At 38.8% G+C, this 27,266-nt stretch overlaps 1 protein-coding gene, 1 long non-coding RNA gene and 1 pseudogene across 5 annotated transcripts in view; 2 read left to right on the top strand and 1 right to left on the bottom strand.

Annotated features, from left to right (window-relative positions):
* Positions 1-27,266, bottom strand: part of Cntnap5c (contactin associated protein-like 5C) — a 1,032,620-nt gene that overhangs the window by 996,068 nt on the left and 9,286 nt on the right.
* Positions 258-25,395, top strand: LOC134481467 (uncharacterized). Its single transcript, XR_010056944.1, has 3 exons — positions 258-624; positions 22,660-22,701; positions 25,245-25,395. It is a non-coding gene; the product is annotated as an uncharacterized LOC134481467 (long non-coding RNA).
* Positions 2,748-5,524, top strand: Hsp90aa1-ps16 (heat shock protein 90 alpha family class A member 1, pseudogene 16; annotated as a pseudogene). The gene has a single exon (XR_005492298.2). The product of XR_005492298.2 is annotated as a heat shock protein 90 alpha family class A member 1, pseudogene 16 (transcript).

Below are 27,266 nucleotides of genomic sequence, written 5' to 3'. Positions count from 1 at the left end.
TTTTATATTCTTGCTGAGGCTCTTCTGGTTTAGCAAGAATTTGATCTCCTGCATGAAAACCTTATGGAAGATTATGCAATTCTATTTTAGTAACCTATGGTCAAGATGCCCCAGCTTTCTTAGCTTTTATTAAATCTCCCCATTCAGCGATTATGTAGCGTTTGGTAAAATTTTTTCTTGCACAAAGCCTCTACCTGCAGCTGCTTAGCAAGATACCATAGGGTGGGTTTTGCTTTAAAACTGTTTATTCCCAACTCTTTGCATTATACTTGTGTTCTGAACAGCTGAGTGTAATCCTTGACATCTAGAATAAAGACTCAGTTGGCTACAGACTGTGGTCCATGGACTTCTCTAGTGGGTTCTCATTTAAAGTAAATTTGCTGAAAATTTCAGTCTTGTCACATGCCCATAAGTTTCAGTGCCTTGTGAATCTGAGTGGTCTTTGTCTCCAAACACAAGTAGGCACAGTAGATTTTGTGAGGCAATACATTAATTTTGTCTTTCCTTCTGGTGTCATTTCAGGACTGGCAAAAATTGAAGAAAACTCAGAAACTAAGTAGCCTATAGTTTGACCAGGTAAAAGAAGTCTTAGGAATTAAAACTGGTTAAACAAAGCCTATGCAGGTCAGTATTTCTCAGCATGAATTTCATAGAGCAGATATATGGTCAAACCGTCAGGGGATTCATTAGTTCTGGAGTACTGGAGCACATAATATTTGAAACATTATCTCGTCTTGTAGAGTGGTGTTGATCAATCTCAATGCTTTCTCAGTAGGTGGCAGATGTTTCATATGATTATTCAGAAATGTGCAAAGTATAGATTTTTTTTTTGGTTCATTTTTTCGGAGCTGGGGACCGAACCCAGGGCCTTGCGCTTCCTAGGCAAGCGCTCTACCACTGAGCTACATCCCCAACCCTAAAGTATAGATTTTAAGCTCTTCCTTTCTATCCTTTCTTCTTTTGTGAAGGGGTAGTATTAGTGATGGAGGAAAGGAAAAAGGGATTATCTGTGAATAATTTCGTATGAAAATCTCTTCCCTTTATATTAAAATTGTTCATCCCTATTAATTTCAGGTTTTTTGAAACTTTCATATTTGGCCACTGGCAACTAATGACAACTTTAAAGATCTCTTTTTTCTGTCCTTGTCTTTCATATCCCTTTGGAGTTTATTTCTCACCCCCCTTAGGTTTCAGTTGCTCAACACACCTTGTCATGAGCTGAAAAAGAACATACTACTCTTCTAGAATAAGATAGGCAGACCTGGTTCTTCCAGAGGACATTCAGGACAATGAGATTTTTCACATCTCTTCCCTCTTCTCTTACATGTGCACATTTTATAAATAAGATGAAATATAAAGACCTTTATCCAACATAATTACCAATATACACACATACACCATTCTTTGTACACTTCCAAGGGATTCTTGATACTACTTAAGCACAGGATAGAAATATTTAAAAGTACTACTGGACTTGGTGAGATGATCTAAGCATACATATGACATTGCATTCCTGTAATCTCAATATTCTGGGGCAAATGATTATATAAGGAGACCATTGGGCTCACTGGTTGCCATCCTGGATGAAAAATATGAGCTCTAGTGTCAGTGAGAGTCTCTGCCTCAAAGGAATGAAGTAGACTGTGATAGCAGAAGGTATCTGATACCTTCCTCTGGTCTCTGATATCAATACATATGAACACACACAAATTCAAACACAGACACAGACACACACACACACACACACACACACACACACACAAAACACATGATTTAAGGGCACTAACTTGGTCTGTGCTGGAAATATTTCTCAGTCATCATGGATTCTACCTACGTAAATGTCAGTATAATTCCTGTTACCATCAAAAATGTCAATTATGCATTCAATCAATAAAGTTACAAGGCTATTAACTTTCTTAGAAGCCTAAGAAAAAGTAGATGGAGGGTGTGGGAATGAACATCCATCAATAACACTTTATGCTATGCTCTTCTTGTGAAGGAAAAACTTCCTTCTCAGCTTGATAGAATTTACAATGGCCATGGAAAGAAATCTTTGGACATGTTTGTGAGGGAGTTTCCAGATTAACTTATTTTTGAAGACATGTCGTATATGTAGCCTGTCTGTCCTGAAAACAAAGAATAAAATGAAGTGAACACCAGCATTCACCCTCCTTCACTCCCAATGCAATGTGACCAGATTGCAAATGTTTCTGCCACCTAGCTTTACTTCCATGATTGTGTCTATCCTGGGACCATGAACCAAAACCAACCTTGTCTTCCATGGATTGCTTTTCCAGGTATTTTTCTTTAAAGATTTTTTTTGTTTATAAGTGTTTTTCCTACATATATGTATGTGAACCAGGGTTGTTGCTGGTGCCTTTGGACATTAGAAGAGGGTAGCATATCCTCTGGAACTGGAGTTACCAATGATTGTGTACCTCATTCTTGGTGATCTGAAAGAGCAGCAAGTGTTCTATGATGAACAATCTTTCCAGTCTTTTTATCAGGTATTCTTTTTTAGCAGAAATACAAATAGCTAATGTAGTTCAAAAACATATAATATACATCATAAAGATTGTCCCAGAGTTGGTATGAGTCTGCAAAGGAAGGTGACTATTGATAATATTTTCTCACACAATGTGTTTTATCAAAAAGCATTTGGAGTTAAGATGAATGTAAATATTCCATCTGTCTGTGCTCTAATACTATTAAATAGGCTTAGTGAAAAATGTTTAAAAATTATACATTAAAAAAAGCCAGGAAGTTGCTTCAGTGTCCCGGTGCGGTTAGTCACGTTTCGTGCGTGCTCATTCTGCCAAGATGCCTGAGGAAACCCAGACCCAAGACCAACCAATGGAGGAAGAGGAGGTCGAAACCTTTGCCTTTCAGGCAGAAATTGCCCAGTTAATGTCCTTGATCATCAACACTTTCTACTCGAACAAAGAGATCTTTCTGAGGGAGCTCATTTCCAACTCCTCAGATGCTCTGGATAAGATCAGATACGAGAGCTTGACCGACCCTAGTAAACTGGACTCGGGGAAGGAGCTGCACATTAATCTCATTCCCAACAAGCAAGACCGAACCCTCACTATTGTGGATACTGGCATTGGAATGACCAAGGCTGACTTGATCAATTACCTTGGCACTATTGCCAAGTCAGGCACCAAAGCCTTCATGGAGGCTTTGCAGGCTGGTGCAGATATCTCTATGATTGGCCAGTTTGGTGTTGGTTTTTACTCTGCATATTTGGTTGCTGAGAAAGTGACTGTCATCACCAAGCATAATGATGACGAGCAGTACGCCTGGGAGTCCTCAGCTGGAGGATCCTTCACTGTGAGGACAGACACAGGTGAACCAATGGGTCGTGGAACAAAGGTTATCTTGTATCTAAAAGAAGAACAAACTGAGTATTTGGAGGAAAGGAGAATAAAAGAAATTGTGAAGAAACATTCTCAGTTTATTGGCTACCCCATTACTCTCTTTGTGGAGAAGGAATGTCAGTGATGATGAGGCTGAAGAAAAGGAAGAGAAAGAGGAAGAGAAAGAAAAAGAAGAAAAGGAGTCTGATGACAAGCCTGAAATAGAAGATGTTGGTTCTGATGAAGAAGAAGAAGAGAAGAAGGATGGTGACAAGAAGGAAAAGAAGAAGATAAAGGAAAAGTACATTGATCAAGAAGAACTCAACAAAACAAAGCCGATCTGGACCAGAAATCCTGATGACATTACGAATGAAGAATATGGAGAGTTCTACAAGAGCTTAACCAACGACTGGAAAGAACATTTGGCAGTAAAGCATTTTTCTGTTGAAGGACAATTAGAATTCCGGGCTCTTCTTTTTGTCCCAAGACGCGCTCCTTTTGATCTATTTGAAAACAGAAAGAAAAAGAACAACATCAAGTTGTATGTTCAAAGAGTTTTTATCATGGATAATTGTGAGGAGTTAATCCCCGAGTATCTGAATTTCATCAGAGGGGTGGTGGATTCTGAGGATCTCCCTCTAAATATTTCCCATGAAATGCTGCAACAAAGCAAAATTCTGAAAGTTATCAGGAAGAATTTGGTCAAGAAATGCCTAGAACTATTTACTGAACTGGCTGAAGATAAAGAGAACTACAAAAAGTTTTATGAGCAGTTCTCAAAAAATATAAAGCTTGGAATTCATGAAGACTCTCAAAATCGGAAGAAGCTTTCAGAGCTGTTGAGATACTACACATCTGCTTTTGGGGATGAGATGGTTTCTCTGAAGGACTACTGCACCAGAATGAAGGAAAACCAGAAGCACATCTATTTTATCACAGGTGAGACCAAGGACCAGGTTGCTAACTCAGCCTTTGTGGAACGTCTCTGAAAGCATGGCTTAGAAGTAATCTATATGATTGAGCCCATTGATGAGTATTGTGTGCAACAGCTGAAGGAATTTGAGGGCAAGACCTTGGTGTCAGTTACCAAAGAAGGACTGGAACTTCCAGAAGATGAAGAGGAAAAGAAGAAACAGGAAGAGAAAAAGACAAAATTTGAGAACCTCTGCAAAATTATGAAAGATATTTTAGAGAAAAAGGTTGAAAAGGTGGTTGTGTCAAACCGATTGGTGACATCCTCATGCTGTATTGTCACAAGCACATATGGCTGGACAGCAAACATGGAGAGAATCATGAAAGCTCAAGCCCTCAGAGACAACTCAACAATGGGTTACATGGCAGCAAAGAAACACCTGGAGATAAACCCTGATCACTCCATTATTGAAACCTTAAGGCAAAAGGCAGAGGCTGACAAGAATGACAAGTCTGTGAAAGATCTGGTCATCTTGCTGTACAAAACAGCACTCCTGTCTTCCAGCTTCAGTCTGGAAGATCCCCAGACCCATGCTAACAGGATCTACAGGATGATCAAGCTTGGTCTAGGTATTGATGAGGATGATCCTACTGTGGATGATACCAGTGCTGCTGTAACTGAAGAAATGCCACCCCTGGAAGGAGATGATGACATATCACGCATGGAAGAAGTAGACTAGGCTTCACCAGAACTATGTGTTTGATGCTTACCTACATTCCTTCTGATAATATATTTTCCATGATTTTTGTTTATTTTTGTTAACATTTAAAACATCTGTGTGGCATGAAAACTAGGGGAAGATAAAAATTTCTACATGTGATACTGTGATACTATAGGTTTGACTCAAGAGGTTGATAGAATGTTTGTTGTAAGACGTAATGTAACCTACTGTTACTGTTAACTATGTGGTCTGAAGTGTTTAGCTGTTGAGCTGGATTCCTTTAGTAGACCAAATTAAGATGACTTAAGTTTCATCTTAAATTTTTTTTCATTCCCTGTAGTTAATTCTGCATGTACTAGTCTTAGAAGTAAACACAAACTAAAACAACTTGACAGGAATTCCCCAAGTGGCTTGTTTTCCAAAGTACTGAGAACAAAACCCTAAGTTCCCATAGGTCTTGTAACTCAGCAAGGCTTGTGAATGTGAAAATAACAGTGCCCAATCACATTCTGCTTTAAAAAGGTAAATACATACTGGTCCAAAACATACAGGAAATCCAGGACTCAATGAGAAGATCAAACCTAAGGATAATAGGTATAGAAGAGAGTGAAGACTCCCAGCTCAAAGGACCAGTAAATATCTTCAACAAAATCATAGAAGAAAACTTCCCTAACCTAAAAAAAGAGATACCCATAGACATACAAGAAGCCTACAGAACTCCAAATAGATTGGACCAGAAAAGAAACACCTCCCGTCACATAATTGTCAAAACACCAAACGCACAAAATAAAGAAAGAATATTAAAATCAGTAAGGGAAAAAGGTCAAGTAACATATAAAGGGAGACCTATCAGAATCACACCAGACTTCTCGCCAGAAACTATGAAGGCCAGAAGATCGAGGACTGATGTCATACAGACCCTAAGAGAACACAAATGCCAGCCAGGTTACTGTATCCAGCAAAACTCTCAATTAACATTGATGGAGAAACCAAGATATTCCATGACAAAACCAAATTTACACAATATCTTTCTACAAATCCAGCACTACAAAGGATAATAAATGGTAAAGCCCAACATAAGGAGGCAAGCTATACCCTAGAAGAAGCAAGAAACTAATCGTCTTGGCAACAAAACAAAGAGAATGAAAGCACACAAACATAACCTCACATCCAAATATGAATATAAAGGGAAACAATAATCACTATTCCTTAATATCTCTCAATATCAATGGCCTCAACTCCCCAATAAAAAGACATAGATTAACAAACTGGATACGCAACGAGGACCCTGCATTCTGCTGCCTACAGGAAACACACCTCAGAGACAAAGACAGACACTACCTCAGAGTGAAAGGCTGGAAAACAACTTTCCAAGCAAATGGTCAGAAGAAGCAAGCTGGAGTAGCCATTCTAATATCAAATAAAATCAATTTCCAACTAAAAGTCATCAAAAAAGATAAGGAAGGACACTTCATATTCAACAAAGGAAAAATCCACCAAGATGAACTCTCAATCCTAAATATCTATGCCCCAAATACAAGGGCACCAACATACGTAAAAGAAACCTTACTAAAGCTCAAAACACACATTGCACCTCACACAATAATTGTGGGAGATTTCAACACCAGACTCTCATCAATGGACAGATCATGGAAACAGAAATTAAACAGTGATGTCGACAGACTAAGAGAAGTCATGAGCCAAATGGACTTAACGGATATTTATAGAACATTCTATCCTAAAGCAAAAGGATATACCTTCTTCTCAGCTCCTCATGGTACTTTCTCCAAAATTGACCATATAATTGGTCAAAAAACGGGCCTCAACAGGTACAGAAAGATAGAAATAATCCCATGCGTGCTATCGGACCACCATGGCCTAAAACTGGACTTCAATAACAATAAGGGAAGAATGCCCACACATACGTGGAAATTGAACAATGCTCTACTCAATGAGAACCTGGTCAAGGAAGAAATAAAGAAAGAAATTAAAAACTTTTTGGAATTTAATGAAAATGAAGATACAACATACCCAAACTTATGGGACACGATGAAAGCTGTGCTAAGAGGAAAACTCATAGCGCTGAGTGCCTGCAGAAAGAAACAGGAAAGAGCATATGTCAGCAGCTTGACAAAACACCTAAAAGCTCTAGAGCAAAAAGAAGCAAATACACCCAGGAGGAGTAGAAGGCAGGAAATAATCAAACTCAGAGCTGAAATCAACCAAGTAGAAACAAAAAGGACCATAGAAAGAATCAACAGAACCAAAAGTTGGTTCTTTGAGAAAATCAACAAGATAGATAAACCCTTAGCCAGACTAATGTGAGGACACAGAGAGTGCGTCCAAATTAACAAAATCAGAAATGAAAAGGGAGACATAACTACAGATTCAGAGGAAATTCAAAAAATCATCAGATCTTATTATAAAAACCTATATTGCCCAAATGCTTGAATTACCCTAGATCCCTAGAACAAACGAAACTCAAGACGGATGATCAAAATGTGAATGCTTCACTCCTTCTTTAAATGAGGAAAAAGAATACCCTTGGCAGGGAAGGGAGAGGCAAAGATTAAAACAGAGACTGAAGGAACACCCATTCAGAGCCTGTCCCACATTTGGCCCATACATATACAGCCACCCAATTGGACTAGATGGATGAAGCAAAGAAGTGCAGACCGACAGGAGCCGGATGTAGATCGCTCCTGAGAGACACAGCCAGAATACAGCAAATACAGAGGCGAATGCCAGCAGCAAACCACTGAACTGAGAATAGGTCCCCTATTGAAGGAATCAGAGAAAGAACTGGAAGAGCTTGAAGGGGCTCGAGACCCCAAAAGTACAACAATGCCAAGCAACCAGAGCTTCCAGGGACTAAGCCACTACCTAAATAATATACATGGACTGACCCTGGACTCTGACCCCATAGGTAGCAATGAATATCCTAGTAAGAGCACCAGTGGAAGGGGAAGCCCTGGGTCCTGCTAAGACTGAACCCCCAGTGAACTAGTCTATGGGGGGAGGGCGGCAATGGTGGGAGGGTTGGGAGGGGAACACCCATAAGGAAGGGGAGGGGGGAGGGGGATGTTTGCCCGGAAACCGGGAAAGGGAATAACACTCGAAATGTATATAAGAAATACTCAAGTTAATTAAAAAAAAAAATCTTCAAAATGGAGGAAAATAAATAAAAATGGCCAGCACGTGAAAAAAAAAACAAAACAAAAAAAAAAAAAACCTATATTCAACAAAACTTGAAAATCTTCAGGAAATGGACAATTTCCTAGACAGATACCAGGTATCGAAGTTAAATCAGGAACAGATAGACCAGTTAAAGAACCCCATAACTCCTAAGGAAATAGAAGCAGTCATTAAAAGTCTCCCAACCAAAAAGAGCCCAGGTCCAGACGGGTTTAGTGCAGAATTCTATCAAACCTTCATAGAAGACCTCATACCAATGTTATCCAAACTATTCCACAAAATTGAAACAGATGGAGCACTACCGAATTCCTTCTACGAAGCCACAATTACTCTTATACCTAAACCACACAAAGACACAACAAAGAAAGAGAACTTCAGACCAATTTCCCTTATGATTATCGACGCAAAAATACTCAATAAAATTCTGGCAAACCGAATTCAAGAGCACATCAAAACAATCATCCACCATGATCAAGTAGGCTTCATCCCAGGCATGCAGGGATGGTTTAATATACGGAAAACCATCAACATGATCCATTATATAAACAAACTGAAAGAACAGAACCACATGATTATTTCATTGGATGCTGAGAAAGCACTTGACAAAATTCAACACCCCTTCATGATAAAAGTTGTGGAAAGAATAGGAATTCAAGGCTCATACCTAAACATAGTAAATCCATATACAGCACACCAGTTGCTAACATTAAACTAAATGGAGAGAAACTTGAAGCAATCCCACTAAAATCAGGGACTAGACAAGGCTGCCCACTCTCTCCCTACTTATTCAATATAGTTCTTGAAGTTCTAGCCAGAGCAATCAGACAACAAAAGGAGATCAAGGGGGATACAGATCGGAAAAGAAGAGGTCAAAATATCACTATTTGCAGATGACACGATAGTATATTTAAGTGATCCCAAAAGTTCCACCAGTGAACTACTAAAGCTGATAAACAACTTCAGCAAAGTGGCTGGGTATAAAATTAACTCAAATAAATCAGTTGCCTTCCTCTATACAAAAGAGAAACAAGCCGAGAGAGAAATTAAGGAAACGACACCCTTCATAATAGACCCAAATAATATAAAGTACCTCGGTTTGACTTTAACCAAGTAAGTAAAAGATCTGTACAATAAGAACTTCAAGACACTGAGGAAAGAAATTGAAGAAGACCTCAGAAGATGGAAAGATCTCCCTTGCTCATGGATTGGCAGGATTAATATAGTAAAAATGGCCATTTTACCAAAAGCAATCTACAGATTCAATGCAATCCCCATCAAAATTACAGTCCAATTCTTCGTAGAGTTAGACAGAACAATTCGCAAATTCATCTGGAATAACAAAAAACCCAGCATAACTAAAACTATCCTCAAGAATAAAAGGACTTCTGGGGGTATAACTATCGCTGAACTCAAGTAATATTACAGAGCAATTTTAAAAAAAAACTGCATGGTATTGGTACAGACAGGCAGATAGACCAGTGGAATAGAATTGAAGACCAAGAAATGATCCCACACACCTATGGTCACTTGATTTTTGCCAAAGGAGCCAATATCATCCAATGAAAAAAAGATAAGCTTTTTACAGGGTGATAAGCATGGATCAATCTGCATTCTTCTACATGTTAACATTCAGTTGAACCAGCACCATTTGCTGAAAATACTAAGTTCAAGTGGATCAAGGACCTCCACGTCAAAACGGATACACTCAAACTAATAGTAGAAAAAGTGGGGAAGAATCTCGAACACATGGGCACTGAAGAAAATTTCCTGAAGAAAACACCAATGCCTTACACTCTAAGATTAAGAATCAACAAATGGGATCTCATAAAACTACAAAGCTTCTGTAAGGCAAAGGACACTGTTGTTATGACAAAACAGCAACCAACAGATTCGGAAAAGATCTTTACCAATCCTACAACTGATAGAGTGCTCATATCCAAAATATACAAAAAACTCATGAAATTAGACTGCAGGGTGAAAAATAACCCTATGAATAAATGGGGTTCAGAGCTAAACAAAGAAATCACAGTTGAGGAATGTGTAATGGCAGAGAAGCATCTGAAGAAATGTTCAAAATCTTTAGTCACAAGGGAAATGCAAATCAAAAACAACCTTGAGATTTTACCTCCCATAAGTCAGAATGGGTAAGATCAAAAACTCAGGCGACAGCAGATGCTGGCAATGATGTGGAGAAAGAGGAACACTCCTCCATTGTTGGTGGGATTGCAGACTTATATAACCATTCTGGAAATAAGTCTGGAGGTTCATCAGAAATTTGGGCATTGACCTACCTGAGGACCCAGCTATACCTCTCTTGGACATATACCCAAATGATGCCCCAACATATAAAAAAGACACGTGCTCCACTATGTTCATAGCAGCCTTAAGTATAATAGCCTGAAGCTGGATAGAATCCAGATGCCCTTCAAAAGAGGAATGGATACATAAAATGTGGTACATCTTCACAATGGAATATTACTTAGCTATCAAAAACAATGACTTTATGAAACTCATAGGCAAATGGATGGGACTGGAAAATATCATCCTGAGTGATGTAACCCAATCACAGAAAAACACACATGGTATGCACTCATTGATAAGTGGCTCAAAATGCTCAAATTACCATAGATGCACAGAACACATGAAACTCAAGAAGGATGACCAAAATGTGAATCCTTCACTCCTTCTCTAAAAGGGGAACACGAATACCCTTGGGAGGGGGGAGGGGGGTAAAGTTTAGAACAGAAGGTGAAGGAACGCCCATTCAGAACCTGCCCCACATGTGGCCCATACATTTACAACCATGAAACTAGATAAGATGGATGAAGCAACGAAGTGCAGACTGACAGGAACCGGATGTAGATCTCTCCTGAGAGACAGCCAGAATATCGCAAATACATAGGCGAATGTTAGCAGCAAATCATGGAACTGAGAACAGGATCCCCGTTGAAGGAATCTTAGAAAGGACTGAAAGAGCTTGAACGGGCTTTAGACCCAATATGAACAACAGTGTCAACCAACCAGAGCTTCCAAGGACTAAGCCACTACCCAAAGAATATACATGGAGTGACCCTCGACTCCAAGTGTATAAGTACCAATGAAGAACCTAGTAAGGGCACCTGTGGAAGGGGAAGCCCTTGGTCCTGTCAAGACTGAACCCCAAGTGAACGAGATTGTTGGGGGTGGGTTGTATTGAGTGGAGGATGGGATGGGTAGCACCCTTATTGAAGGGGAAGGGTAGGGGTTAGGGGGATGTTGACCTGGAAACCAGGAAAGGGAATAACAATTGAAATGTAAATAAGAAATACCCAATTTAATAAAAATTTAGGGAAAAATATCAGATACATGGCCTTTCTTGTGACAAATAGGTATGTCGCCAGAACAATCTCATAGCGGCTTTTTCACCTTTAGCTTTTATTCTAGAATTTTCTTAAATCACAATTTTCCCACATGTGTGAGAGTGAATATATATACCAGAAGATGTTTTCTGTGAATTACAATTTAGTTATCACATGACAAGAAGTACCCCTCTTCCAGAAACACTTTCTTCCAGTCCAGAAAATTTTTTGAAGAAGTTAAAAGATAAGCCACACTGAGCCCAGGAAACCTGAAAATACTTAACATTGGCACACACAATTCTGAGCCTAGACATCTTCTGTGTTCCTATCACATAGTGCTCTTATCTTCAAGGTGTTCTTTTATCTTTCCAGAAGCTGGGGAGGAGAGAGGTGGAGGTCCACTGCTCCTCTAAATAGCAAACCCCAACACCTACTATTACAAAAATCCATGACTTTAGAGCTCCTCAAAATTTAACCTTCATGTATATTTTATTACTCAAAAATCACAGATAGATGAACAATATTACTGTCACCACAGTCACTGAAATAATGATAATGGTGTTTGTGTCAATAAATTAAAGCAAGAAATATAAAAAATTCCTTCAATTTGCCATTATAAGGCTCTTTCCTTTTTTGTTGATTTTTAAAATGTTATTGCTTCCATGAAAGTTTTACACTTGGATACAATGTATGTTGATCATATCTATATCTTACTCATCTTAACTTTCTTCAGAATTCCCATCATATTTCCCTGGCAAGTTTATGTCCTCTTCTTATAATGCCAGTTATTGTTGTTTTTTAATATTTGAATTGGAATACTGAATAAAGTGCAACAAATTGTTTTCTGTGTCATTGATGACATTCATGTAAATCTAGTATTCCTAGTTAATTTGTCCTTTCCCCCTTTGTTTTCTTCCTTCCTACTATATGTGATTTTTTCTTTTTTCTTTCTTTTTTATTAATCATTCAATTTGCTTACACCTAAAATTATAGCCCCCTTCCCAGATACTCCTTCACAACCTGCCCATCTCACACCCTTTTCTTCTATAAAGGTTCCCCCATCCACCCACCCATTATAGCTCCAGTATCCCCCTACACTGAGGCATCAAACCTCCACAGGACCAAGGGCCTTTCCTTCCATTGATGTCATATAAGGGAATCCTTTGCTACATATGTATTTGGAGACCTGGATTACTCCCTGTACACTGCTTCCTTGGTGGTCTAGTCTCTGGGAGCACTAGGTGGCCCAACTAGCAAACATTGTTTTTCCTATGTGGTTGCCATCCCCCTCATCTCGCTCCTTCAGTTCTTCTGCCAGCTCCAAGCACTGAGATCCTTGACCTCACTCTCATGGTTGGAATCAGGCAACCACATATTCTAAGTGGGTAACAGCTGGAAAGCTCACAATGCCCATGATACAACCAACAGATCAAATGGAGCTTAAAAAAGGAAGATCAAGGTGTGGATGCTTCATTTCTGTATAGAGGAAGGAACAGGATGATCTTAGGGGGTGGAGGGAGGGAGGCTTGGGAAGCAGAGAGGAGGGGAAGAAAAAGGTGGGGCAGGATCAGGTATGAAGGGAATAGGAGAAAGTACAGAAGATCATGAAATTGAATATAATATTTAGCAGACACAACAGCCATCTTGTTATTTTTAATTGAAATAATATAATAGTACTTCATAAGAGGAATCTTATTCAGATAATATATTGATATTTTGGACCTAGTGTAGAATCAAATATAATGTCAAAAGCAATAGAAAAATTCCTTTCTACCCACACTTCCAGATATAATTATGAATCTAAACACTGTTCCCAAACCAACAACTCTTGCTTGGCTAAGAAGGCTAGTTCCAACCCAGGAGCCAGAGGAGAGACCACCACACCCCAATCCCTTTACTTGTGGGACCTCAGTAAACAAGGCAACTATGATCACTGTTTCATCCTATCAGAGCTCCATCTTCTTCCTGACCTACACTATCACCTGAAATCTTGGATCAATACACTGGACCCCATCCCAAAGATTCACTGGCTCTCTGTGAGCCCTCTACTAATCTATTATATCCAGAAACTACTAGGCCAGCCAACAGCAGAGACAACCAGATGGTGAAAGGCAAACTCAAGAACATTAACCACAGAAGTCAGTGCAATATTGCTTCCTCAGAACCTACATCTCCTACTGTAGCAAGCCCTGGATATCCTAACACAACTAAAGAGCAAAACTTTGTCCTTAAATTTCAGCTCATGGGGATAACAGAGACCTTTAAAGAGGATATAAATAAATTCATTAAAGAAACACAGGACAACACAATCAAACAGGTAGAAACCCTTAAAGAGGATACAAATAAATCTCTTAAAGAAACACACGGCCTCAATATAAAGCAAGATGCACTGAATCTAATAGAAGAGAAAGTGGGAAATAGATTTGAATTCATTGGTACAGGAGACAATTTCCTGAACAGAACAGAAATGACTCAGGCTCTAAGATCAACAATTGATAAGTGGTGCCTCCTAAAACTGTAAAGCTTCTGTAAGAGATAGGACACTGTCATTAGGGCAAAAATGACAGTCTACTGATTAGGAAAATATCTTCACTAACACTACACCCAACAGAGTACTAATATCCAAGATATATAAAGGACAAAACGGCAACCAACAGATTGGGAAAAGATCTTTGCCAATCCTACAACAGATAGAGGCCTTATATCCAAAGTATACAAAGAACTCAAGAAGTTAGACCGCAGGGAAACAAATAACCCTATTAAAAAATGGGGCTCAGAGCTAAACAAAGAATTCACAGCTGAGGAATGCCGAATGGCTGAGAAACACCTAAAGAAATGTTCAACATCTTTAGTCATAAGGGAAATGCAAATCAAAACAACCCTGAGATTTCACCTCACACCAGTGAGAATGGCTAAGATCAAAAACTCAGGGTACAGCAGATGCTGGCGAGGATGCGGAGAAAGAGGAACACTCCTCCATTGTTGGTGGGGTTGCAAACTGGTACAACCATTCTGGAAATCAGTCTGGAGGATCCTCAGAAAATTGGACACTGAACTGCCTGAGGATCCAGCTATACCTCTCTTGGGCATATACCCAAAAGATGCCCCAACATATAAAAAAGACAAGTGCTCCACTATGTTCATTGCAGTCTTATTTATAATAGCTAGAAGCTGGAAAGAACCCAGATGCCGTTCAACAGAGGAATGGATACAGAAAATGTGGTACATCTACACAATGGAATATTACTCAGCTATCAAAAACAACGGCTTTATGAAATTCGTAGGCAAATGGTTGGAACTGGAAAACATCATCCTGAGTGAGGTAACCCAATCACAGAAAGACATACATGGTATGCACTCATTGATAAGTGGCTATTAGCCCAAATGCTTGAATTACCCTAGATGCCTAGAACAAATGAAACTCAAGACGGATGATCAAAACATGAATGCTTCACTCCTTCTTTAAAAGGGGAACAAGAATACCCTTGGCAGGGAAGAGAGAGGCAAAGATTAAAACAGAGACTGAAGGAACACCCATTCAGAGCCTGCCCCACATGTGGCCCATACATATACAGCCACCCAATTAGACAAGATGGATGAAGCAAAGAAGTGCCGACCGACAGGAGCCAGATGTAGATCGCTCCTGAGAGACACAGCCAGAATACAGCAAATACAGAGGCGAATGCCAGCCGCAAACCACTGAACTGAGAATAGGTCCCCCGTTGAAGGAATCAGAGAAAGAACTGGAAGAGCTTGAAGGGGCTCGAGACCCCAAAAGTACAACAATATCAAGCAACCAGAGCTTCCAGGGACTAAGCCACTACCTAAATAATATACATGGACTGACCCTGGACTCTGACCTCATAGGTAGCAATGAATATCCTAGTTAGAGCACCAGTGGAAGGGGAAGCCCTGGGTCCTGCTAAGACTGAACCCCCAGTGAACTAGACTATGGGGGGAGGGCGGCAATGGGGGGAGGGTTGGGAGGGGGACACCCATAAGGAAGGGGAGGGGGGAGGGGGATGTTTGCCCGGAAACCGGGAAAGGGAATAACACTTGAAATGTATATAAGAAATACTCAAGTTAATAAAAAAAATAAATAAAAAAAATTCAAAAAAAAAAAAAAGACAAGATGGATGAAGCAAAGAAGTGCAGACCGACAGGAGCCGGATGTAGATCGCTCCTGAGAGACACAGCCAGAATACAGCAAATACAGAGGCGAATACCAGCAGCATACCACTGAACTGAGAATAGAACCCCTGTTGAAGGAATCAGAGAAAGAACTGGAAGAGCTTGAAGGGGCTCGAGACCCCATATGTACAACAATGCCAAGCAACCAGAGCTTCCAGGGACTAAGCCACTACCTAAAGACTATACATGGACTGACCCTGGACTCTGACCTCATAGGTAGCAATGAATATCCTAGTAAGAGCACCAGTGGAAGGGGAAGCCCTGGGTCCTGCTAAGACTGAACCCCCAGTGAACTAGACTGGTGGGGGGAGGGCGGCAATGGGGGGAGGGTTGGGAAGGGAACACCCATAAGGAAGGGGAGGAGGGAGGGGGATGTTTGCCCGGATACCGGGAAAGGGAATAACACTCGAAATGTATATAAGAAATACTCAAGTTAATAAAAAAAAAGATATATGCCCATATACAAATAAAAAAAAAGAACTCAGGAAGTTACATTCTAACAAAACAAATAATTCAATTAAAACTGTGGGGCAAAGAGATAACAGAATTCTCAACTGAGGACTCTCGAATGACTGAGAAGTACTTAAAAACACACTCAATAACCTTAGTTATTAGGGAAATCCAAATCTAAATGAACCTAACATTCCACCATATGCAAATCAGAATGTCTATGATGAAAAACTCAAAAGGCATCACATACTAGTAATGATGTTGGAAAAGGAAAACACTCCTCCACCAATAGTGGAACTGTAAAATTTACAACTCTGGAAATAAACATGGTGGTTTCTCAAATAATTAGAAATAATTGTACCAGAACACCCAGCTATATCACTCCTGGGAACATACACAAAAGTTTCCCCACCATTCCACAAGAACATGTGCCCCACTATGTTCATTGAAGCTTTGTTTGTAATAGCCAGAAACCAGAAACACCCAGATGTCTCTCAAGCAAAGAATGAATATAGAATATATGGCTCATATACACCATGAAATAATATTCAGCTATTAAAAGCAAGGAAACTATGAATTTTCTGGACAAATTAATAGATCTTGAAAACATCACTTTGAGTGAGGTAATCCAGACCTAAAATGACATGCATGGTGTGTTCTCACCTAGTGTATATAAGCAATATAATACAGGATACCCGTGATGTATTCCACAGACACTAAAAGTTGAATAAGAAGGAAGGTCCAAGAATGAATGCTTGAATCTCATTTAGAAGTGGGAATAAGACAGTAAGAGGATGAAGAGGCAGGAAACTGAATGGAAGAGGAGAGACAGCAGGGAGTGGGGGAAGGCAGAAAGAAGTGTGAAAAGAGACAGGAAAAAAAGCTAGAGAACCAGGAGAATGAATGGAAATCTGCACTTGGTGGGGTGTTGAATGGGAGTGTTCTCTCAAAAGTCCCAGAGACCTGAGATAGAGGAGGCCCCCGGGAGTCGAATTGAGTGACCTTAGCCCAGATGTGGACATGGAACCTGAAGAAGTCATCTTCTGTCAAAAAGCAGGACACCCAGTGGAGGGATAAGGACATCAACACACACACACCTTTTGACCCCAAATTTTCCTTTTCTAAAAGAAATGCAGGGACAAAGTTGGAGCAATGACTGAAGGAATGGCTAACCACTAACCAGCACAACATGGGCAACTACCAATCCCTGTTAATAATTCTGTTATGCTTGCAAACTGAGCCTAGCATATCTTTTCTCTAAGAGGCTCTACCTAATAACGGACTAAAACAGATGCACATATCTACAGCCAAACATTTCATAGAGGTCAGAGATTCTTACGGAAGAGTTGGGGGAAAGTGTGAAGGGCTAGAAAGGGATAGGAATCACACAGGAAGACCATCATATTCAAATATCCTGGACTCCTGAGAGATGTTAGAGACTGAACTACTAAACAGAAACTACACAGGCACTGGACTGAGGTCCCCAATGGCAAGTATGAGGCAGACATGCAGATAATTCACACGGTTCCCTTTACAATTGGAGTGGGTGCTGTAACTAAAGCTGTAGCCTGACAGTGAAATTTATTGTCCAAAAGGACTGCCTGGCACCAGTGGGATAGGATGCATCTAATCTTGCAGAGATTTGATGTTCCAGGATAAGTGGATATCCAGGGCGGGCCCCAAACTCGCAGAAGAGAAGGGTGGGAGGAAAATGAGGAAAGTGCTTGAGCAGGAATGTGAGGGGTCAGCATTTGGAATGTAAATAAATAAACTATTTTAAATTGAAAAAAATAACAGGAAAATCCTTATTTAGACTCTAGTTTTGGGGATAATTTAAATTAGGTCTGATATATAAAAATATGTCTGCAAAAAGATATGTAGTACTTTTATGACATGAATATCAAATGCCAGGACATGGACAAATACTTTGCACGCAAGCCTGATGACCATATTTTAAAACATATAAACCATGCAAAAAGCAATATTTGATGGAACATATCTGTAATCCTAGTCTTCTTTCAGATGTGAGGGTGGAGACGGGAGAGTCATCCAGATACTCGTAGACTGGTAACCTTGAATATACAATAAAATAGCAAATGCAGCAAGGAAGTTCCTCCCCTACAGGAAAAGTTAGGGGAAAACCAACTTTCAAAGCATAGATTTATGGCCTTTACATGCACACAGTATGCCTCCATACTAAACACACATAAAATGCTTAACTGTGGATCGTGGCAGGCTCGAAGTTTGTGAAGCCTTAAGACGACAAATGCTAGTTGGAAGAGGAATCTTGTAGTTTTTATAGACTGATACTATTGCCTGTATTTTATCTGCTTCCTATCTTACCAGAATATGAGAAGAAAATAGGTCCTAGCAACATTCTCTTGCCACCACAGAGAAATGGTTATTTCATTTGTGTGTGTGTGTGTGTGTGTTTGTGTGTGTGTGTGTTTGTGTGTGTGTGTGTGTATGTGTTTGTGTGTGTGTGTGTGTGTGTGTGTGCCACTGCATGTGTGTGTAGGTTAGAGGACAAATGACAATAATTGATTTTCCTTTGTTACAAATTGCAAGTCAGGGATGGAACTGAAGTTGAAAGATTGGCAGAAAGTTCTTTTATTGCTGATACCACGATTATTAATATTGCAAACAAAGATATGAACTCTGTTACACAACATCCCCATACCCAGAGACAGAGTGAGTGTGTGTGTTTGTGTGTGTGTGTGTGTGTGTGTGAGAGAGAGAGAAACATATACAGATGCACATATACCCATAGATGTATACACACACACACACACACACACACACACACACACACACACACAGGCACACACCCATACTCATATACCTATGAAACATGTTATCAAAGACTGTGACAAAACAAACAAGTATCATAAACCTACAGGAAGCATTAGGTAGCTGTATTCATTGAATTATTATTAAAGTTCTTCTGTGTTTTCTTGAAAACATACTTTAGTGTAAATAAATATCATGACTAAGGTATTTATTAGCCCAAGGCTGTAATCTATGTATTTAAACATTACCACCTCCTCCTGGTCTTGTTAATAAAATGTCAAGATGAGGATATTCAAAGCTCACATTCTGTCTTATTTATAAAATATTACACCATAAAAGAATTTATAAAATTAACTCAAGCAAATCAGAATGTAGGACAGGCTTTTGTAAAGTCACCCTGAAACAGAGCAGCCACAGTGGCACATGGTTCCATACTTTCCATCCTACTGGAAAATATTAGGTTTTTAAAACGAATAGACCATAACGCCCATTTCAATTACTTATGTGGTGACATAAATATTCAAAGGTGACATTTGGGTTAACATTGATTTTGGGGAATAATAAACCCAGAGAGTCACAAGAATAAGTGGTTTATGTAAAGAAAAAAAGCCTATGTACAAATCTGCTAGGTATGTTTTTTGTGATAGAAAATAATACATGAAAAATAAATAATTGCTGCAGAGATGGCTAAACTTGTACGTGATTGGCACACAAGGATAAGGCCTTGAGTCTAAATCCGTACTACCCACATAAACCTGGGTGTATCACTCCACATCTGTAACACCAGCATCTGCAGTATGAAAAGAGGTATCTCTGGAGCTCATTAGTCCTCCAGCCCAGCCAAATCACTGAGTTCCAGGTTTGTTTATATAACCTCTCTAACAAAAATAAAATGGCGAGCAGTTGGAGAAGACACCTAATGTGCATGTCTGTCCTCTACTTGTTGCAAACATATGAACAAAAAACCCATACATACCTGTACATGTTCTCATGTGGAAAAGTATATATCCTACACACATATCTCACCACTTCCACAAAGCTGTATAGCATATACATATACATATATATCTCACATTAATTTTTGAAATCACATTAAATATAATATACAATATTAAATCATCATAAGAAGACTAGACTCTGATTAAGTATAACATAAGGCACTTGAGGTTCTCTACAGGGAGGAATACCGACAGTAAAAATCTGAATGGACAGATGTTCTGAAGGAAGATGCTCAGGGTCACTGTTAAGGATGTGAATAATTAGCACTGTATCAGAATCAATGAACAAAGCCAAAGCAGACCTGCAAGAATTACTTTACTATGTGTTTGTATCTTCTTCCAATCACATCAGTGGAAGGGAAGGCAGCAATGGGGCATTTGTGATAAAGATTATACAAGGGTCATTTTTTCCCAAGTATAAAAAGGCATGAGATAATGAGGGGTGTCTCACATGTGCTAGATGAGAACTTGCTCCTTTGGTTACAGTTTCATTCAATTTGTCTGTGCATAAATTTTATCAAGTAGATATTTATTATTCAGTGCGCTACACAGGGACAATGTAATCATAGCTAACAGGAGATTTCTTCTTTTGAGAAGGCCCCAAGTAGATTCCTGGATTGTAGGTATGTCTCTGGAGCTCATTAGTCTTCCAGCCCAGCCCAGCCAAATCATTGAGTTCCAGGTTTGTTTATATAACCTGTCTAACAAAAATGAAATAGTGAGGCCTTTACAAGACAATTCCTTAACATAAAGATAAGCTCTTGACTGAAAGCTGAGGAAAGCAAGGTGGGAGGAAATTTTTTGACAAGTTGCTATCATTATAGATCAGTAAATGCCAATAATATGACACAAATATAAACAAAAAATCACTTTAAAATGGATTAAAAATAAAAATAGGAGCTTCACTTTTAGATATCTGAAATATACAATACTTTACTTCTAGTTAGAAGATTCTTTTTTATAATTGAGAATGCCAGAAACTGTCACTATTAGACAAGTAACAAATAAATGGTTAGTGGTTAAGGCGATATGCTGAATATCCTGGTATGCTCAGAATAAAATGTACACAATGCATTAAAACACTACATCTTAAAATAAACATTCAGAATTGTTATGTAAAACCAAAAAATTTACCTACTTACCATTTTTACTACTACTATTGTAGTTAGTTTAGTATAACTTCAGGCACACATCATATTAATAACCTTAAAAGACACCCACTGACTACTGCAATCAGTTGTAGTGTTGTGCTCCCCGTATTGCCTCATTGCTCCAACCTAGCCAGGAAAATTCTTTCTAAGTAAAGGCAGCTTCTATCCTCTTTCTCTAGAACTTCTAAAATATGATTATTTGACATGCAATTGTGGATTTAGATTCTTGCTTCTAATAACTGGTAGGGCTAGGGAAAATGTATAAGGGGGCCAGCCCTTGTCAAGAAAGTCTGGTAACTTGTTGCGGAGTTTCCAATAAATAACATTAAGGTCAGTGATGTACAATCCCGGAGAAATAGGATAAGAAGATCATGGATTCCATGCAAGCACATTGTCTAGCCACCCTGGTATAGGCAGTGGTGATGTTACCTGTCTCTTAAAAATTGGAAAATGAAGACTGATATCAGTATTGGCTTCTGCCCTCTATAAGTTCACACCCAAACATACACAAACAGAGACAAATGAAGAAGTGGGGGAGAGATTTTAAAAGTGTAGGGAACTTCACAAGAACTGTCTTTGAAGAATCTGAAGAAAGAAGCATGAAATTCTGGGAAGTCCTTGTCCCATCCATTTTCTCCAAATCATCACTTTATACTTTAAGTGTTGAAATTATATACAGAATCTCCCCTAGAAAATACAAATATTCTGCTTTGGAAATAAAGTTCAGTATTTATGGAATTATTCTTTTCAACTATATTTCAAAAAGTAGAACAGAATATTTATCATGCCTTTGTGGTTAACAGGATAATCAATGACCTTTCTTGTCCATAAGAATTTATAAAATAATTGAGGAGTGATCCTAAGGGAAAATATATTGAAAAATGTCTTTTTTTGACTCTCAACATCTGAGAAATATGTTCAAAAAAGTCAAGGAGAAACTGAAAAATAAGATGTAGGAGGCTAATTTCCCGAGACCTTGAAATTAAAGCAAAGAATTTATTGGTCTAACACTCCACTAAGTTGATGATGACAGCAAGCTGTTAAAAGGGCCATATTTCATTACCAAATGAATGTTCTGTGAACATAAGGCAGGGACATTCACTGCACCTAGCCAAGGATAAAGAATGGCATTGGTTGAAGGTTTGTTCCCTCCCATTTAATCAGTATTCATCAGTAGATGAACACTTGTATTATTCACTGGCATGGGTTTGTGAATAGTGGTATATGTTTAAGAGTAAAGGGTTTAGAAGAAAAACAAACATTCTGATGAATGAATTCCAAACTGGAAACCTTATTGTTAGCTAGAAAATCCTCTATGAGCATAAAACAAGTGAGACACACATTCCTTGTTTATTTTCTCATGACTGGAACTTATACCTGACAAAAACACATTGAGAGAAGAAGAATTTATTTGAGCTTAAAATAAGATCCGTGGCCTAGTCCATCATGTGGAAAAGACATGATAAAGCTGAGTCAGCTGCTCACATGGCTTATTAGTCAGGATGCCGGGAAGTGAAGTCTGATGCTTATTTTCCTTTCACATTTTTACTCAGTCCAGGAACCCAGTCCATGTGAAGACATCAGCCATATTTGAAGTAAGTTTCCTCTTCTAAATTTACATAGCCTAGATAATCTTTTATAAACATGACTGGAGGTTGTTTTGATTGTGGTTATAAATCTCATCAAGTTAATAATCAGAATTAAATCCATCACACATGGACAGTAGGTATGGATAGTGCAAGCTACAATACTATTTTGACAGGTAAGTACTGACCATGAAGAGGTAGTAGAAAGATTTAATCCATGATTCAGGCAAATTTTATAAGTAGATAGTCCTACATAATAGTGTTATCTTTTAGAGAAATGGAAGGAATTATTTTCAAGGTTAGCAGAAGTTGTCTGACATAGTAATGAGGCAGATTCTGTGAGTCTGGACACTAACAGTAATCAGAGATAGCTAGCTTAAAAAAAAAAAGAACAACCTCTCAGGTTTTGATACCAGCTGCATTTGAGTGTTATTCTTTTTTATTTTAATTTTCCATTTCTTTTTTCCATTTTTATTAAATTGAGTATTTCTTATTTACATTTCTTTTTTAAAAATTTTCCCATCTTTATTAAATTGGGTATTTCTTATTTATATTTCAAATGTTATTCCCTTTCCCGGTTTCCATGCCAACATCCTCCTAACCCCTCCCCTTTCCCATTCTATATGGGTGTTCCCCTCCCAATACTCCCCCCATTACTGCCTTCCCCACAAGAATCCCATTCACTGGGGGTCCAGCCTTGGCAGGACCAAGGTCTTCCCCTTCCACTGGTGCCCTTACTAGGCTGTTTGTTGCTACTTATGCAGTTGGAGTCCAGAGTCAGTCCATGTATAGTCTTTGGGTAATGGTTTAGTCCCTGGAAGCTCTGTTTGGTTGGCATTGTTGTTCATATGGGGTCTCAAGCCCCTTAAATCTCTTTCAGTCCTTTTTCTGATTGCTTCAATGGGGGTCCCATTCTCAGTTCAGTGGTTTGCTGCTGGCATTCACCTATGTATTTGCCATGTTCTGGCTGTGTCTCTCAGGGGATATCTACATCTGGTTCCTGTCAGCCTGCACTTCTTTGCTTCATCCATCTTATCTAGTTTGGTGGCTATATATGTATGGGCCACATGTGAAACAGTAAACTGAAAAAATATATATTTAAAATCATGGAAAATGGATTAATATCACACTGCAATCCCTGAACAGGATATAATCTTGGTTCAATTTCCTATCCTGCTAACCTAACATATCCAGAGTGATGAAGACAAAATCCTCCTTCTCTATCACTGTAAGGAACAAAGTGAAACCTAGTCAAATGCCAAAGATGGAATTGGGTACATTTCTGAAATCCTCTGAAAGACACATTGGTTAATACCATCATTTCTTCTAGTGATTCTCTACTTCAATCAGTTGTCATAGATCTTTGGATTAAGTCTAAATATTGCTGACATTGTAAAATGAGAAATACTAATTTCTTTTAATTGCCTCATGATTATACATTACCTATTCTTGAGGAACTCAATCCAGGTTGCACGTAGGGTTCAGTGTGAGGGAAGCCGGTTGAGAAGAAGAGTTGACTTGCTCTCACATGACTGTAGAGGAGGCACCACAGTTCCAGGTGGCATGGAGGAACCTTCTTAGGAACAGCAACTCATCAAAGCTACATTTCTGTTCACTATACAGCTGGTGATTTTTCCCTGATTCTGTGAATTATGTCTTTCTACTTCCTGTCATTGAATGACCATATTCTGGAGCTTAATGATAAAAAACAGTAGATAATGGTAAATAAAACATGCTGTTGTTCTGAGATAAGGGGACAGATACTGGCCTTCTCTCTATATAGAAATCAGGAAAGGCACAAAGAGAGAGGCAAAAAGTCTAGCTTGATCCCTAGTGCTTTTCTATGGGCTAAGGACAAAGATTAAGGAAAACAGTTTTAATATAAACAGGGATAGAATGTAGAACAATAGGTAAATGTGCCTGAGTGTTTAAGATACATTTTCTAGATATGACCACCACTCCCCACACAACAAAATTGCCTGTGGTGACAGGGAAAAATCTGCTGACAAAACATGCTGATTTACGTGACTCCAACTTTGCTGTGGGAAGATAAGGTTTTCCTATACTAATGCTTCAGCACTATTTTTGTTAAGGGCAAGCCCATGACCATCTACTACTGTTGTTATGGTTAGTTCCCACTTCACTGCCACCTTTAGGAGATCAGTCCAACTTAAGGTCTCCAAAGACACTTTTCAGTTAAGATAAGGTTTTCATTCTATTCTGCCTTGGAATATAATGATTTTTTAAGTTAATTTAAAGGTTTACATCAGTAGATAGCTTAAAGATCATTGCCTTAAGTAAAGATCATTTTCTTAAATAAATCTCCAGCCTTCTTTTGTTTCTATCATTAAGTAACAATATATTCTCTTTATTTCCTAGGTAGGTTCTAAAACAAATAACCAGACACAAACTGTCTAACTCAGATATATTTAACAGTTACTGGTTCTCAATCTTGTCAGAAATCTGCTAAATGTAACATTAAATGTTTAAGTTTATTGTGATAGACAGAAACTCTCAAAACCTAAAATTATCCATGCCCCCAATTCTCTTAGAAGATATAGATGGGCACAACAAGACTATCTGAATTCTGGTATGATACCTTCTGAGAAACACGCTCCACTGCATTGCCTGGAACCAGGGGTTGGCCTACACTGAGGGCAAACAAATTATTCACAGAGAATTAAATGTCTCATATTGCTAAGACAAGGTGAGTCATTTCTTCCACATTGCTACTGTACAGGAAAAACCTTATGTTCCAGACCTCACAGCCAGACTGATATTACCCAAGTTATGATGGAGACCACAGGGACCTGGCAACTATTTAGGTAATAAACTATTGACCGATCTCTATCAATTTATTTATTGCATGACATCTAGATTATAATTTATTCATTCCATATTTCTGACTACATTGACAGCTATTCTAACCCTGGATTGAAAGATAGAATACAGACCTCTAGCTTTGTGCCTCCGCCTTGATAGCTTCTTCTCCCTGACTCATCTCCCTTACCCATTTCTCCCTGTCTACCCTCCCCTCCCCCTTCCATGTGTTCCTGGTCTCCCCCTCCCCACACGCCTTTCTCTTCCTTTTTAAAAAACAAAAGGATTACCCTCTTCACTGGCTAGAGTATGCTGTGGTTTTCAATTTTCCACTACTCTCCTGAGACTCAGGTTTAGGAGATGTGGCATTTGATTGAGTGAGAAAACTGTAAAAGTATTAGCTTAGACCACAGCATGTAAAACAGTCACTCAGTAACAGGTATTTGAATCTAGCAAAGGAGGGGAGAAGAAGAAGAAGAGAGACACTTACAAAAAGAAACAAGCAAAAGAATAGGAGAGAAGAGAAAGCAGTTACCATTGGGAGGACAGCTAAATGGGAGGAAGTGTTGAGAATAAACCAGAAGTGGAAGAAGCCTTTATAGACAGACCAGGAATGAAGGTCAACCACCCCAAGTTTATGTAAAGGCACAAGTAAATTCTGATATACCAAACATGTCTAATTTCCCCCTTTTCTCAGTTCAGAACATTTCTTTTCTGTCTTCCTTATACTTAGTATTGCTATCTAGACAGTCTGTTTCCCAGGATGTAAGTAGTTTGTACTTTTTGTTATTTGTAGTTTCTCTTCTAATGAAGTCAACAAGGCGAATTTCTATAAATTGGAAGGTCTTCCCCATAATTATAGATTTGGGGAATTAGTGAAATCATAGAGGGGATGTTTAGACACAGATGGGTGGGGGTGATAGAACTAGGTGGGTATTCCTAATGGTCCTGTAGGTGGATGATTTGTGTCAACGCTATGCTTCAACACACCTCTGTGGGAAGCATTATTTTTGGTGACTGCCCACACAATATAACAAATTGGAACTGTGATCCAACAGATATTCAAAACTGCTATATCCTCTGCACAGCAGTAAATTCAGGGAAGGCAATAAATAATGCATGAACTATGTGACTTCACAAAAAAAAGAATTACTGGAGACCAAGGAAAGGTGAATGGTATTTGAAAGATATTCAAATGAGAAAAGGAGAAAAAGAAAGAAAGATGCATTTAAGTACAGTGAATGAAGAACACCTATTAAATACTGCTCTCTCCAAACTATTTTATTTCTTCTTGTGTTTTGATAATATATATATAAAATATATATGTATGTGATATCTGTGTTATGTATATATGCATATAAAATGTGTGGTATTTGTGGATACTATGTGATTTTGTGTGCATTCATGTATGGGGAGAGATCTTACATGTATCTTGGTGCAAGGGAGGAGGTTAGATGCCTTAGAAACACTGTGGTTATAGAAGTTTAATAACACATCCAGCTCTTCATTGGCATTGATGATTCAAGTCCAGGCCCCAACTCTTACAGAATAAGCACTTTATCTATCTTATGAGCCCTGCAAATTTCCCTAAACTATTTTGCACTTCGGAATTCCTTCAGAGGGATATTTAGGTTTCAATGGTAAATTGTTAAAAGTCATATGTACCCAAATATTCTGGAATTCTCTCTCTTCCTTTCTGTCTTCACTGTTCTAGTTATCACTCTGAGAAACTAGGCTAATTCTGCTTTTGTAAA

Source organism: Rattus norvegicus, chromosome 13 (genome assembly GCF_036323735.1).
Source record: "Rattus norvegicus strain BN/NHsdMcwi chromosome 13, GRCr8, whole genome shotgun sequence".
NCBI lineage: Eukaryota > Metazoa > Chordata > Mammalia > Rodentia > Muridae > Rattus > Rattus norvegicus.
The sequence above is the reverse complement of the archived record's forward strand: the minus strand, read 5'-3'. Positions and strand labels throughout refer to the sequence as shown.